The following is a 16737-nucleotide window of genomic DNA, read 5'->3' as shown; positions in this document are numbered from 1 at the left end:
GAAAGATATTGCCACTTAGTGCGATCCATGTCGATGCTGAGCATAACCAAAGATCGTGAAGAATGGGTCGACAAGTTAGCTGATGCTTTACCTCAAAAAGAGTGGGTACTTACTTGATGATCTTGAAAAACACTGGAGTTTATGATGGTTTGACGATTTCTCAGTTTATTGAGAAGATTGAGGGTCAAGATCTGGAACAGCAAAAGATTGCGAGGATGAACAATCCCAGTGGTCAACAAGATATGAAAATGTACTACAAAGGCAGTGTTCCAGAAGTTTAAAGAAGCCCGAAAATACAAACTGCATTTAGTGCTGGAGATTCATCTGAGAATGTTGATCAAGATTCAAACAAAAGCAGTGGTTTCTCTTCTTATCCAAGTGTTAATCCCAAGAGTACAACATCAAGTTTTCACTCTCAGAGCTCAATAACTGGAAATAGTTGTGTGATACAATGCAACATTGCTTTGAATCTTCCTGATGGTCAAAGTTTCTCTGAAGAAGGTGCAAAAGATCACATGGCGTTACTTGGTTCCGTGTTACTATCTTATGAAGATTTAGTTGCAGGGAGGATCGGGAATCCTATGCTGACAAAAGAGGATTACGATCAGATAGATGCTGAAGAAATGGAACTAATGGACATCAAATGGTGTCTAGCTAGTGTCCTAAGAAGAGCAGAAAAGTTTAAATTGATTACTTGAAGAAATGATTTTCTTGATGCACATGTTTCAACTTTGGGTTTTGATAAATCTAAAGTTACTTGTTTTCAATGCAGGGAGAAAGGTCATTTCAAGAGGGAATGCAAGAATAGAGAAGCAAGTGAAGCAAAGAATCCGTTCGGAAAAGATGATTACTACCGGAAAGCCATATATCAACAAGTTGGTCAGCAACAACAACAAGAACCACAAGTGGCTCATGGTAGAAAAGTGATCGAGGATTCAAAGAGAGCATGTCTAGTGAATCAAGAAAAAGAGAATTTCAACTGGGATAAATACATATCATCCGACAGCAAAGCATGCTTAATCAATCAGGATGATGAAAGACTACCTGAAGGCTTTAGCTGGGATATGTTTGTTGATGAAAAAGGAGAGTTTAAAGCTTTCATTGCTAAAATTGTGAAAGAACCAGATATGTTTACAGAATGGATGAAATCTATTGGTGTGAGTGTGAAGAATGAAGATGAAAAGTCTGTTTCATCAGAAGAATGCTCACAGAGTTCAGATGAAAGTTTACAAAGTGATGAAAGTTCAGAAAGAGAAGCTGTTTTTGATCAAACACCATCTGATTCTGGTTCCTCGGATGATAATTCTGAAAAATGAATTGAGTTTGATCAATCACCAACTGATGACAGCAGTGATGATGAAGAAGAAAAACATATTAATGTTGCAAAATCTCATTTCTCTCCTGAAAGTTTTCATATTTATTTTGCAGATCGCTTGGAAAAGCTGAAGGAGAGACGAGCAGCGAAAGAACAAAAGCAAATGGAGTTTGAAAGTAGTGCTCAAAAAGATAAGACTGTTCAAAAGGATGAAATTGAATGTGTTGCTGAGGAGATTGCTGAACCAGAAAAGATGCATGAAGCTGAAAAAGTTGTTGAAGTTGAGAAAATCATCGAAGTAGAAAAGATTGTGGAGGTCATCAAGCCTTGCTCAAAGTGTTTAGAACCATGCAAGGAATGTGCAGCAAAAGACAAGAAGCTGGCTGAGCTTGAGAAGTTGAAGGAGCAATTACTGTTCAATCTCAACTATGTGAAGGAATCTTATGATGTTTTGAACAGAACAGTAACTGGTCTTCAAAAGACAAACTCTAAAAGAGAACAAGCATTAACCATGATGAATGCTGTGATGATGACAAAATAGAAAGCCATAAACTTTTACATCGAAGAAAGTGCAAAGTGGAAACGAGAGTTGGAGACCGAGAAAATTGAGAATGAGAGAATCAGACGTTTATTACAAAGTTATTCTAGTTCTGATTATCTTATTGATCGAATTTATCCAACTGTTGCAGGCTTCGAAGCTTTTCAGGATGACAAGCCAAAGAAGAAAGATACTGGTAAGAAACCGACTGTTAGCTATAACAAGTGTCCGCCTCCGATCTGGGAAGGTTATTCTCCCAGAAAACCAAATGAGGAGCAAGTCGAAAAGGCAGTCAATATAAAGTAAAAAACCGACACAGCTGATGAATTACCAGAAAACATTGACGTTACTTTCACATCGTCTGACACTGATCATGAGTCTGAGTTAATCAAAAAGGTGGTCGATCAGGTGTTAGATACTGATGAGGAGTCTGAGTCAAAGTCTGAGTCTGGAGGTTCAAGTTCATCAGTCAACAGTCCAAAATCGTCGGTTAAACGTGCTTACAGTAAAGAGTTTTTGTTATCAAAATCAAATTTGAATGATGAAACATTTGAAGTAGCATATACTTTGAATGATTCTGAGAAATTATATTCTAACAAAGAGTTTCCAATAAGAGGTGTTAAACCAGAAATGATTAAAAAGGTTTTCAAAATGACAGAAATCAATGTTTATGAAATAAAAGATTTAAATCTTACTGGAAAACCTAAAAAATACACTTCAAGAGTATAACAACGATTAAACAAGAAAAAAGGGTTACAATTCTGGTTCTGGTTTTCAAAAGAAACCAAACCATAATGGTAATTTCAAAAAGAAAGGTTTAGGTTTTATTCAACCTGAGAATTATAAAAATGAAAAAAATTCTAAAACAAAAACATAATTTGTTTCAGGAGGAAGTGCCGAAGAGGAACAGAAGAAACCTTTCTGGAAATAATCAAACCAGGAGTTTCTTGTTGAGAGGAAGAGAACAGGAACTGGAGTTTTTCATCCAAAAGAAACTAGAACCTGTTTTAAATGCAATGAAGCTGGTTACATTGCATGGAATTGTCCGACGAATACTAAGACAAAACAGGGAGTTTCTGAAAAACTTAAAGGAAAAGTTGTTGATGTTGAACCACCAACTGAGAAATTCAAAATTTTTGAAAACTCAATTTATGAAGTTGGCGAGTGTTCAAAGAAAAATTTTTACAAAAAGAAAGCAAAAGACAACCAGATGTGGGTTGTTAAGAAGGTTGATGAGAAAGTTGGCGATGAACCTGATTCCACAAAATCAGAGGAGCCACAGGTTGAGGTAAACGAAGAAAAATCTGTGTCTTCAATGGATGATGTTAAAATTCCATCATTGAAGAATGAGAAGTTTAAACAAAAGGTTGGTAAGGTTGAGATCTCAGATTAGTTTTATTCTGAGAAAACAGAGTTTGATGTTGAGAAAACATTCAATGGGAATGTCAAGAAAATTTTTGGGAAAATGGTCGAGGGAAAGGCCAAAGGGGTTAAAGAATTTTATGCAACAAAGAAAGCAACTTATAACCCTACCGAACAAGAGTTAAAAACACCCAAGGTTGGTAAGACTTGGGTGGAAATTCTATTCCCTTAAAAAATCTGGACTTGCTGGAGATCCCAAGTTTGTAATCGTGGATCAGGAATCGGCATCATTCTTGATAAATTTTGTTTGAGTGAATGAATTTTAATGTTGATAGATTTTCACAGGTTAAGTGTGACTTTCCGGAGCTTCCAGGTAGGTAAGTGTGAAGCAGGAATCGGCATCTTGATTGGTAAATTGATTTAGTGTAGATGTTTTATTCCTACACTTGGCAACAGGTGATGTTGGTCTTACAAGTGGTACAGTGATTTGATCTTATTAGTGATTCGTCAAGGTCCTTAATTTGAACTTGATGTAATCTTTATACAAGTGGTTAAATGAATAAGATGATGAATCCATCCCTACAAGTGGTAAAACAAACTTATTTTCCGAAAAATCATTTTGATTAAAACAAACTTAAGTGTTTTGAAATCTAAATGAGAAAATAGTTTGTTGAAAGGGGGAGTTCTGATTGTTTATGCCTAGTGGATGGCGAATTGAAGCGATTCGATATCGCTTGTCATTTTACTTGTATAGTTTGTTTTTCAAAATTTGTTTCTACAAAGTGGGTCAAGAGCTCAGTTTGTTTTCAAATTTTCGTTTAATGTGTTTGCATTTTAGGGGGAGTAAAAATTTCAGAATATCCAAAAACATTAGAAAATTTGAAAAAGTAAAAAAAAAAACATGATAAAACCAAAAACGAGTTTTGTTGTGAAAAAGAGGAAATGATAGTACATCAGTGGACTGTCACAACATGCTAAAGAAGTGGAAAGTCAAATGTGATAAAAAATCTTACTGTGGATATGCCAGTAGGTTTTTACACATTTAGTAAATTGTGACGAGATATAAACCTAAATATTCAAACTTGCTTATATCGTGGGTAACATTTCTTGGATATATGGGTAACCCCCGAAATCTTGTTTGAAAGGTCCCTCTTTCTGAGATACTAGGTCTTTATACTCAGTGATATCTGGGGTATTATCCCGGGATTTCTGCTGAATGGAAATTCTGACCTAGTCCCCGTATAATACTTTCTGCAAATGCTTGAAATATAGCACCGCCCTCAGCATAAAAAATGATGAAACATTGAAAAATGCTAATCATGTGCTGTTGAAGAAAAGATCCTCTAAAGGGGACACACCAAAAGTCGAACCGTCATCTCTCTGCTGAACGGAAGTTCTGACCTGAGCTCTCACGGTCTCGCACCTAACCCCTTACAGATATCATCTGTGGTATACTCACCACCTGTAAGACTGAATATTGGGATCTGGATATGGGAGTATATTCAAGTAGTGGGACACGCGAATAAGTTTAAGTTCTTAAGACATTAATCTTGTATCTTGAAACAGTTGAACTTTGTGTGAAAATTTAAGTGGACTAATATACTGACAATCTAAGTGAATTGTTTAGAACTTAAAATGAAATGAAGCTTAACGGTGTTGGTGATATGTCTCATAAACTGATATGATCCTCTTACACAAACTCACAAAAATATTGTCTGTAAATATTTCTTTACTGCATTTCATTCAAATATAAAAATTCAAAAAGATTTTTAGTGTGTTTTAGCATAAACTATTGAAAAATTCACAAAGATTTTCGACAACTGATGTTGGAGAGCTGATTTTCAAAGTTCCAATTGCTAAACATGATGACATTTTTGTGAGAGGGAGTCTGTGTTTGAAAACAAATGTGTTTTGATCAAATCTACAAGTGGTTCATCAAGATTATAGTTAAACTTGAGGGGGAGTCTGAATACCTAAACTTGAAATGTTTTAAATGTATGAAATTTACTTTGAGGTAGAGATTGTGCAGATAATCTGAGCTGAATGAGAGCCAGGGCACGATTTTGTCACAATATCAAAGGAAGTTTGGATATAGAAGAGCCAGGTTAATCGATCTTGAGAAGCTTGTGTTTAAAGAGCTAGTTTCCGATACCTGAGGACTCTGTGGACAAAGTTTGATTCAGGCAACGATATTGAACCTGTGAAAGTCTGATTATGATCCTGAAGCTGATGATACTGATGAACTTAAGGAATGCCAGCACATCGTAAAGGGGAGTCTGAAGATTTTCGAGAGAAAGATCGAAAGAGTGAAGCCCAAAGACTGATAAAGACTGAAGATGAGAAAACTCGACACGAAAGACTCGTCAACATCTAAGGGGGAGTCTGTTAGTGCATGCATTTGTCGACTTCGTCTTGTATCGAGTCTTGTACTAGATATGTTAGATCAGGGCACGTAGATCGAGAAAATAGGAGATTAAGTTGTAATAGAAGCTGATTTCGCTTGAACTAAGTGATTCCGCTTGAATGTGTTTCAAGCGAAATCATCATATCAGATTCCGCTTGAACTGATGTTTGTGTGTTTCAAGCGAAATCATGAGGCTATATATAGGAGTCCAAGCGAAATCAAATGTAACTTTTCTGAAAAATAATACCGAGGTGCTGCCGGTTTGATTCTTGCGTGTAACTGCTGTTATATCAATCTACAAAGTGTTTAAATTGAAGTACAAGTTGTTTCTAATTCAGTTTCTTAGTTTCTGCCTCTGAAACTAATCAAAACTCCTCTGAATGACTCGTTCGGGTCAGCTACACGATCCTACATGCATTTAAATCAATTTTCACAATTCATTGCATTCTGCTCTTGCTCTCTGATTTGAGAGGATCCTATCCTAACCAACTTGGGAACCTCCTTCAGTCCTAAGGACCACTCGTAAGTGTCCCTTTCGTGCTTAGTTTAATTGTTTAGCTCTTAAAGCCGAAAAGTCAAGCGTTCGCGATAAACGCTTTGACTTTTAAACGGTCAAGCCATTATTCGCAACGAACATGGCTACGTGATCGTAATTAGGTAGGTATTAAACCCTCAAAAGGCACCTCCTAATCACCACGTTTGCTTAGTTAATTGTCGAGTCAAAGTAATTAAATAAAAGTCAAACAAGTCGGTTTTTAAATAAAATTCATAACTAATGATGTAAAGGAAATAAAATCAGTTTTGTCACTTTAATAACTTGGTAAATATTAATTGAACATGTCTAGACATGTTCAACCCGGCAATTCTGAGTTTAGGCTCGGTTCGGAACCGAAAGTCGCAAAAGTTGACTTTTGCCTTAACTTTCAGTTCTGACCCGATTTAGCTTAGTTTATGTTGGTGTACTACATCTGTTGACTTCGTCTTGGATCGAGTCTTAGTCTTAGATTGTTAGATCAGGGCACGTTATTCGAGAAAACAGGAGATTGTATGAGTGTTTGTAATAGGTTTCGCTTGTAGTGACATAGGTAGAAGGTTTCGCTTATGTGTCACATTATGGTTCCGCTTGAATGTCAGTTGAAGGTTCCGCTTGAATGTCATGTACATTCAAGCGAAATCTCAGCAACTATATATAGTGTTTCAAGCGAAACATTTGTAACAGACTTGTAACTCGTACCGAAGTGCTGCCGGATCAAGATTTGAATGTAAACTGTCAGAAATCAATGCAAATAGAAGTTTAAAGTGATTTGCTAGCTGTTCCTAAGTCAAATACTTATTTTCCGCATTTGTATTTGATAGAATATCCTCTGAACGACTCATTCGGGTCGAGACACGATCCTACAATTGGTATCAGAGCTTCAGGAGGAGGAGTTCTGCAGAGAATAGCTGGAATTCATCAATTTTTCTCACTTCTACACTTTCTTTCTTCAGTTCAGAAATTTTCAACGGTCAAAATCAGCTCAAAATTTCAAGGATTGTACGTAACAGTATATAGACAAACCCTGGAAAGTTTGGTGTTAAAATTCACAGTAAAAATGGGTCAAATTAGCTTCCGAGTTGATTCCGCTTATACGGACACCCCGTAGTTCCGCTTCAAAGAACAAAGTAGTTTCTCTTATTGTTACATCAGTTCAGGAGGTTCCACTTCAAAGCTCAGAGGTTCCGCTTCAAAAGTCCAAATAGTTTCGCTTCAGTGAACATTTCAGAGGTTTCGCTTATCCGAACCTAGTAATTCCACTTCAAGAAAACCTAGTAGTTCCGCTTTAAGTGAACCTAGTAGTTCCGCTTCAAAGATCAATTAGTTTCACTTGTTTGAACATCAATTGGTTTCGCTTGTTTGTATGTAGTAGTTCCGCTTATCTGGACTTACCTGTTCCGCTTGTGTGTACTCAACAGTTTCGCTTCTGTGGTTCCGCTTATAAGGACTGTTGTAAAATTGTTTAAAATTTTGAAAATGGACGAGGAATTTTTCAACGCATTTGCTACTCCAGTTACACCGATCACTTTTGCACAAAATACAATGCTCGAGAATGAAACGGGTACAATGCAAAAACCACCCAAACTCATGAACATAGAAGAATTTAAAGGTTGGGAAGGTCGCTTTGAGAATTGGGTACAAGCTAATTACCTAGATGCTTGGGAATGTGTCGAGACAAAATATGTTCGACCAATGAATGATGATGAAGAGCCTGTTCCGATAAAAGATCTAACTGATGATGCTAGAAAGAAGTACAAAGATGAGAAAATGATGCTAAGTCTTCTTCAACAAGCAGTGAAAGAGGATATTATGGTGCTTTTGCAACACAATGGAACTTCATATTCGATTTGGAAAGCTTTAAGGTCAAAGTTTCGTGGTAGTGAAGAAATGGTCAAAAGCAAGAAATCGCTTCTAAAGAAAGAGTTTGATCTGTGTCGCGGGTTAAAGAATGAAAGTACAAGAGAGATTATCGAAAGATACTGCAATTTGCTTGCTAACATGAAGAGATTGAGTATTGAGAAAAACAATGAAGAGTTGATCGAAAAACTTGCTGATGCTTTGCCATATGAAACTTGGGGCACATATCTTATGATGTTAAGAAACAAGAAGGGTTTTAGCAATTTGACACTCAGCAAGTTCATTGAAAAGATTGAAGCTCAAGAAATGGAACAACGAAAAGTTATTCGAATGAAAGATTTTGATGGTGAACAGGATATCGGATTATACTATAAAGCAGGGGTGAATGAGAAATCATCAAATCTATCTCCGAAAATTGAAACTGCCTACAGTGTAAAAAATTCATCTGAAAGTTCATCTAAAGGATCAAGCAGCAAAACAAGTTTTACATCATTTCCATCTTTTGATCCAAACATTTCAGCAACGAAAAATGGGAAGAAGCTTCAGTGCAATATTGTATTAAATCTTGAAAATGATCAAGATTATTCTGAGGAAGTTGCTAAAAACCAAATGTCTTTATTAGGAATGGTTTTGGAATTTTACAGTTGTTTTGTTGCAGGTCGTATCGGGAATCCAATGCTAACCAAGGAAGACTACGACCAGATAGATGCTGAAGAAATGGAGCTAATGGACATAAAGTGGTGTTTGGCTAACATGTTAAGAAGAGCTGAGAAATTCAAGCAGATCACGGGGAGAGATGATCTTCGTGAAGCAAATGTTTCTACTTTAGGTTTCGATAAATCTAAAGTCACTTGTTTTCGGTGCAGGGAAAAAGGACACTTCAAAAGGGAGTGCACTAACCGCCTAGCAAGTGGAGCTCAGAATCCTTTCAATAACAACAATGATTACTATAGAAAAGCCATTTACCATCAGGTTGCTCAATCACCATCACAACAACATCAACATCAAGCACAAACTGCACATGGAAGGCCAATAATTGAAGATTCTGGAAATAAAGCATGTGTGGTTAATCCAGATGAAAAGAATTCATTCAATTGGGATAAATATATTCCAGATAATGCAAAAGCTTGTTTGATTGATCAAGAAGATGAAAAGTTACTAGAGGGTTTCAGCTGGGAAAATTTTACTTGGGATGATTATATTCCTGATCAAACTAGAGCTTACACTGCTTTCATGGCAAAGGTTGAAAGTGATAGTGATGATAATACTGAGTATTGGGCAAGAAAATTCAAAGCTGATATGAAGCTGATTGCTGAGAGTGATAGTGAAGATGAAAAAGCCAAGAAGAAAAAGAAAAAGATCAAGACACCAGTGAGCAGTGATGATGAAGATGTTCCAGTGATAAGAAGACAAAAGGTGAAAGAAGTTCCTAAATTCAAGGTTGAGGAAGAAGTTGGTGCGAAAAAGATTCCAGTGAAGTGTGAGAACTGTGAAGCTATAAAGAAGCAGAATAGCACACTTATTTACAACTTGAACAGTTTGAAGGAATCTTACGATGTGCTGAACAAAGCAATGAACCAATACAACCAAACGAGTGAAGAACAAGCAACAGCAATGAAGACACTTCAGGGAGCTTTCATGATAAAGCAGAAAGTTGTGAACAATTACATCGAGAAGTGTGCTGCTTTGGAACAAAAGCTTGAGCTGCAAAGAATTGAAACTGAAAGAGTTAACCTTTTGTTAAAAAGTTACTCATGTACTTCTTATGTCATTGACAGGATTTATCCGACGGGTGAAAGTATGAAGGCATGGGAAGATGATAAGGTAACAGAAGAAAAGGAATCGGAAAAAATTGCTGATGAAAAGACTTTGGAAAAGAAGAAGAATGACATGAAGAAAAAGACTGATAAGAAAGATTCTGGTAAGAAGCAAGGTTTCAGTTATAACAAGTGTCCACCCCCGCTGGAAAACGGATATTTGCCAAGATATCTAAACGACGAAAGAGTAAAAAACGCAACAAATTTATAGTGGGAGTCAGAGTCGTTAGTCAATCTACCAGATAGTATTGATGTTGTGTTTACATCGTCTGACACTGATCAACAGTCTCAATTGATGAAGAAAGTCGTGGATCATGTGTTAGAAACGATGAAATAGAGGAGTCAAAGTTGGAGTTCGTGTCAGAGTCAAAGTCTGTGTCAAGCACTCCATGTCAAATAGAAAAACAGGACAAAATAGTTTATGATAGAAAATTTTTGTTATCAAAATCTAATTTGGATGATGGATTGTTCAAAGTTGCATACACTTTGAATGATTCTGCAAATTATATTCTGATGAGGAATTTCCAATAAGAGGTGTCAAAACTGAATTGGTAAACAAGGTTTTCAAACTCACAGAAATTAATATTTCTGAAATAAATGACTTATGTTTTAATGAAAAACCTAATCCTTACACCTCAAGAGTGCAACAAAGATTAAACAAGAAAAAGAATTACAGTTCTGGTTCAGGTTTTCAAAAGAAATCAAACCATAATGGTAATTTCAAAAAGAAAGGTCTAGGTTTTACTCCTACAGAAAAACAAAAAAAATGAAAAATATGTTCGTGATTTTAAATCCAAAATGTCATTTGTTTCAGGCACATCAACTAATGAAGAAGAAAAGAAAGATTTCTGGAGACAGTCAAACAATGAATTCCTTGCAAAGAAGCAAGATGAATTGAAGAAGATGACTGAGGAGAATACAGATACGAGAACCTGTTTTCGGTGCAACACTGTTGGACATATTGCCCAAGATTGTTCTAAGGCAATACAATCAAAACAGGGAGTATCTCGTAAACTCAAAAAGAAAGTAGTTGAGTTCGAATCACCAATTGATAGAACTAAATTGTTTAAAGATTCTACATTTGAAATTGGTGAGAGTTCGAACAAGTTTTATAAAAAGAGAGCAAAATCTGACAACCAGAAATGGTTGTTAAGAATGTTGGTAAAAGCTCTAGCGATGATTCTGATAGTTCAAAATCAGAGGAGCTATCTTCAGGCGATGAAACTGATTCCATAAAATCAGTTAAGCCACAAGTTGTTTCAAATTGTGAAGCTGTTTTAAAAGATGAAAAATCAGTTCCGATTGTAAATGATGAGGAGTTTCCATCACTTCAGGCTGAGAATTATAAAAAGAAAATTGGTAAAACTAAAATTTCTAACCAATTTTATAATGATAAACAGGAATTTGATGCTGAGAAGGTCTTTAACCCCAAGGTAAAACATATCTTCGGAAAGATGATTGATCGAAAAGTCAAAGGGGTTAAAGAATTTTATGAGAAGAAAACAAAGAAAGAAAAGGTTGAACCATCCCTGGTTTGTGACTGGGATGGTACATATTATGAACAGTAAGTCTCAGGACTTGCCGGAGCTCCCAGGTTGGTAAGCGTGGAGCATGAATCGGCATCTTTCTTGAGATTGATTCGGTAACGTCAATCATACAAACGGTAAAAAGGTTTGTTTATGTTTGTTGGTTATAATTACAAGTGGTTAGACAATTTGATTGCATATGGTAAATCAAGGACATTAATTTGTACTTGTAATTTCCTACATCTGATTGGGAGACAAGATGATGAACCACATCTCCGAACATTTGTTTGATAAACCTACAAGTGGTAAAATCAATCAAACTTATTTTCCGGAAAAACCATTTTGATTAAAACAAACTTAAGTGTTTTGAAATCTAAATGGGAAAATAGTTTGTTGATAGGGGGGTTCTGATTGTTTATGCACTAGTGAATGGCGAATTGATGCAATTCGATATCGGTTGTCAAAGTTCTGTACAGTTTATTTTGAATTTACTTTAAGTGTGTCATGTGCTTAGTTTGTTTTCAATTTTTTCATTAGATGTATTTGAATTTTAGGGGGAGTAAGAAATTTTAGAAAATCCAAAAACATCAGAAAATTTGAAAAAGCCAAAAACATCAGAAAATTTGAAAAAGCCAAAAACATGATAAAATTTAAAATGAGTTTTGTTGCATAAAAGAGGAAATGATAGTACATCAGTGGACTATCGCAACACGCTAAAGAAATGTAAAGACAAAATGTGATAAACAATCTTACTGCGGATGTGTCAGTAGGTTTTCGCACATTCAGTAAATTGAAACGAGATATAAACCTAGATTCAAATTTGCTTGATTCGTGGGTAACTATTCTTGAATATATGGGTAACCCCCGAACTCTTGTTTGAAAGGTCCCGTATTCTGAGATACTAGGTCTTTATGCTCAGTGATATTTGGGGTATTATTCCCGGACTTCTGCTGTATAGAAGTACTGACCTAGTCCCCGAATAATACCTTTCTGCAAAAGCTTTGAAATATAAGCTCTCCCTCAGCAAGCTGATGAAACAATAAAATTGATAGTCGCTGCTGTTGTAATGAAAAGATCCTCTAAAGGGGACACACCTAAAGTCGAAGTCGCCATCTCTCTGCGTATACGGAAGTATCGACCTGAGCTCTCACGGCCCTCGCATATTACCCCTTTACAGATATCATCTGTGGTATACTCACCTGTAAGACTGAATATTGGGATCTGGATACAGGAGTATATTCAAGTGGAGTGATACATAATTGAGTTTAAGTTTTTAAAACATTAATGTCGTATCTCGAATCGATTGAAATTTGTGTGAAAAATTAAAGTGGACCAATATACTGACAATCTAGGAAAATTGTTTAAAAATAAGTATGTTCAAAGCTTAACGGTGTTAGTGATATGTCTCAAAACTGATATGATCCTCTTGCACAAACTCACAAAAATATTGTCTGTAAATATTTCATCTCTGCATTCTTTTGTTTTACAAATAGTGTCAATTATTTTTCTTTCAGATAATCCAAAAAGTTTTTTGGTGTGTTTTAGCATAAATTTTGAAAAAGTCAAAAAGATTTTCGACAACTGATATTGAAAAACATATTTTCAAAATTCTAAGTGCTAAATATGATGAACAGATGGTTTGGGAGATTGTAATGTTTTGATAAAGTGATACAATTCTAAGTGGTTCATCAGGATCTGATTGATTGATGTGTTTGTGATAGTTTATATGCTTAATTGTTTGTCGTAAAACTTATGCATGTGGTAGAGTTTTATGCAGGTAAAGTCATTATTTGAGGGGGAGTGAATGTTAGAGATAAGAAACTTAAAAGATGTCAACATCAAAGTGAGGGAGTTTGTTGGTGATAAGAGAGAAAGAGATGAAGATAGAGAGAGAGAAGCCCAGAGACTGATCAAGACTGAAGACGTGAAGACACAACATTGTCATAACTCGATGGATGACTCCGTCAACATCTGAGGGGGAGTCTGTTGGTGCACTACATCTGTTGACTTCGTCTTGGATCGAGTCTTAGTCTTAGATTGTTAGATCAGGGCACGTTATTCGAGAAAACAGGAGATTGTATGAGTATTTGTAATAGGTTTCGCTTGTAGTGACATAGGTAGAAGGTTTCGCTTATGTGTCACATTATGGTTCCGCTTGAATGTCAGTTGAAGGTTCCGCTTGAATGTCATGTACATTCAAGCGAAATCTCAGCAACTATATATAGTGTTTCAAGCGAAACATTTGTAACAGACTTGTAACTCGTACCGAAGTGTTGCCGGATCGAGATTTGAATGCAAACTGTCAGAAATCAATGCAAATAGAAGTTTAAAGTGATTTGCTAGCTGTTCCTAAGTCAAATACTTATTTTCCGCATCTGTATTTGATAGAATATCCTCTGAACGACTCATTCGGGTTGAGACACGATCCTACAGTTTAGATATGCCTTAGGATTCCTTTAGGACCATGTTACAGGTTAGTATAACCCTCTGAGGTTATACAACTTGGTTCCATAGTAATCCTAGTTCATTGCATGTTTCCGTTATATGCTTAAAGTTGACTATTATGCCCTTTTGATATTAAAACGAGATTTTTGAAAATGTGAGAGGACAAAAACCTTTGTTACTGATTTATAAACATGTCCTTAAAATTTCACTTAAGTTCGTGGTCTAAAATGGGAGTTATGCTCAATATCGTAAATTAAAGCCTTTTTATTAATTAAACGGCAATTTCGGCATAAAACCTATTTAAACTCAAATTTTGACACCAAACCTTTTTGCCCACTGATATAATATAATATTTTGGGATTTTTGGAGATTTTTATTTATTTTTAAACTGATGATAACATAGGGTTCTCGCATAGATTCGGTAATTGACGATAATGCCCTTTTCGCTAATAAAACGAGTTTTACACATCCTTTAGATACCAAACATTTTTCTACTAATTTTATATATTAAATAAGTTATTTTAAACAGTAAGGGCTGATCAAAATCTCAGATTTCCTTAATCAACCCGAATATCGTCAAATACCGACTTTTATGCGATTTAGGCGCATAGTATGGTTTAAAACCATATTTGGCACCCAAGGCTTGTTATCTATTGATGTTATCAATAAATTTTTATACTTTAACAGTAAGTAAAAGTTTTGAACACAAAGTTCCAAATTTAACCATTAAAGCTTATGCGAAATGACCAAAATGCCCCTTCGGTGCATAATTTGGTCATAAATGATAAATTTCGCATATGTACAATATCTCATTGATATAACCTATTAAAATAAATATTTTTACTGATCGTTTTAGACTGATTGTTGTTGGCCTGGTTCACCTGAGCGATAATGTTTGGGAGTGCAGCAGCCATGTGCTGAGCCAGAATATCTGCCATTTCGGCATTAGATAACGGGTTTTCACGTCGAGGAGGCATGCTAAAAAGAGGAAACATGAGAGGAAACGAGTGAGATGATTAGATGAAAAGAATGAGATGAAAACAAAATCAACAAAAGCAAGGATGGTGGTCATTCGTCCGTATCACAAAGCAAACAAACGACACACAGTGACTAATCAAAGTAAATGGATCCAAAAATAATGCTTAGCGAAGACATGCTCGCCTATAAGTGAACACTCACCCCAAGAGTTCCCAGGTAAGAGTGACTGGTCCGATTATGTGGATTTGTACGAACACTCTAGCCTTAGACAGAAAACCCAGGGTACAGGCATTCACCCTTCCAGTTTGCACGTGTTCACACTATTTAGAACCCAAAACTTTGACGGGATTTTGAAAACTTGGAAGGCACAAGGCCAAAAGAATCATTCAAAAACAAATGATAAATCTTCAAAATCAAATTGAAAAATCAAAAGGCCCAAGTCCACCCTAGCGTGTCACGGACATCCTATGCATTAGCTCCTGAAACACATGTGAAAATAGGTGCGTCAGCATAAAAATGTCTGTGAGTAACATAGGTTTTGTGAAAATTAGATTCATGACTTAGGTTTTAGAAAATGTTTAATGAAAAATTCAGTCATGAACCTTGTCAATTGTTTTGTTTTGTAAATCATTTGAAAAGCGATAAAATCAGATGATATGTATAAAATAAAAGGATAATGTATGGTTAAAAGAATAACCAAGTAAAAATAAGTTGTATAAAACCAACTGTTTTGTAAAACAAAGTCTTGTGAAAAATATGTTATTTGTGTAAAAATGTATAAGTCCAAATTGAATGATTTAAATAACGCTACGATATGAAATACAATACAAGCACTTATATATAGGAAGTACCAGCGGCGTATCCACCATGCTTGTATCACATTACACACGTCTCATTACTTAAATCACTTACCCAAACAAACCACCAATGTGGATTGCCCATGTCTAAACCATTTGTCAAATGTCTTTGTGTAAACCATGTCAAAATGTTTATGTCAAAATATGGTCCATGAAATGTGTCTATCAATATCAAAATGTCTATGTCAAAATGTCAATCAAGTAATGTGTAAACAAAATGTCATGTATGGCAAGTGACATATATATCAACTGAACCATAGGTGAAAAATGCACAAAACAATGTATTGAAGTAAAACGTGGTTTAAATCAACATTATGTTTTGTGGAAATGCATGCTATACTGATATAAACATCTATGCGGTATTGTGAAAATGCATACATTCAAGCCTTGCGACTGTGGTGATAACCTTTAAACAAATTAAAGGTTTATCTGAGTTATGTATATCGAATTTGGTCATTCCTTTCATCCAAACATACCTAGGATGTCAGGAATGGGAGTTCTCAATTCCTATGGTACCACTACCTACTAACGAACGGTGTGATCAATGTTAATGAATGTATATGGTCCCACTTAAACAAACCAAATGTCATACCCAAAATGTAAGCATGTGATGAAAATGTACTAAGCATGATGAACATACATAGCATGTGATGTAAAACAAATGCATGAAGTATGATGAACATATATAGCATGAAAAGGTAATGTAAAACAATGCACTAGGTATGCGCTAAATGGATATACATAGCATGAATTGTCATGTAAAACGATGTACTACGTATGCTACAAAGGACATACATAGCAAAAACACAATGAAATCATGTACTATAAATGTACTAATGAACATAGCAAGTATATGATATAAAAACAGGAAAGCACGAAAGTAACAAGTAGGCATATGTGTTTCACCCCAAAATGTTTGGAGGTCGACCAGGTAACTCTTCAGGAAACAGCTCTGGATAATCCCAAACAACAGGGATATCTTGAATAGACTTACCTTTGCCTTTATCTGCTGTAACATGCGCCAAGAAGGCCACATAATTCTTTCGCAGATACTTCCGAGCTTGACAACAAGACATAAGCTTGAGGCTACTTGCAGGTTTCTC

Source organism: Helianthus annuus, chromosome 14 (assembly GCF_002127325.2).
Source record: "Helianthus annuus cultivar XRQ/B chromosome 14, HanXRQr2.0-SUNRISE, whole genome shotgun sequence".
Classification (NCBI taxonomy): domain Eukaryota; kingdom Viridiplantae; phylum Streptophyta; class Magnoliopsida; order Asterales; family Asteraceae; genus Helianthus; species Helianthus annuus.
The sequence above is the reverse complement of the archived record's forward strand: the minus strand, read 5'-3'. Positions refer to the sequence as shown.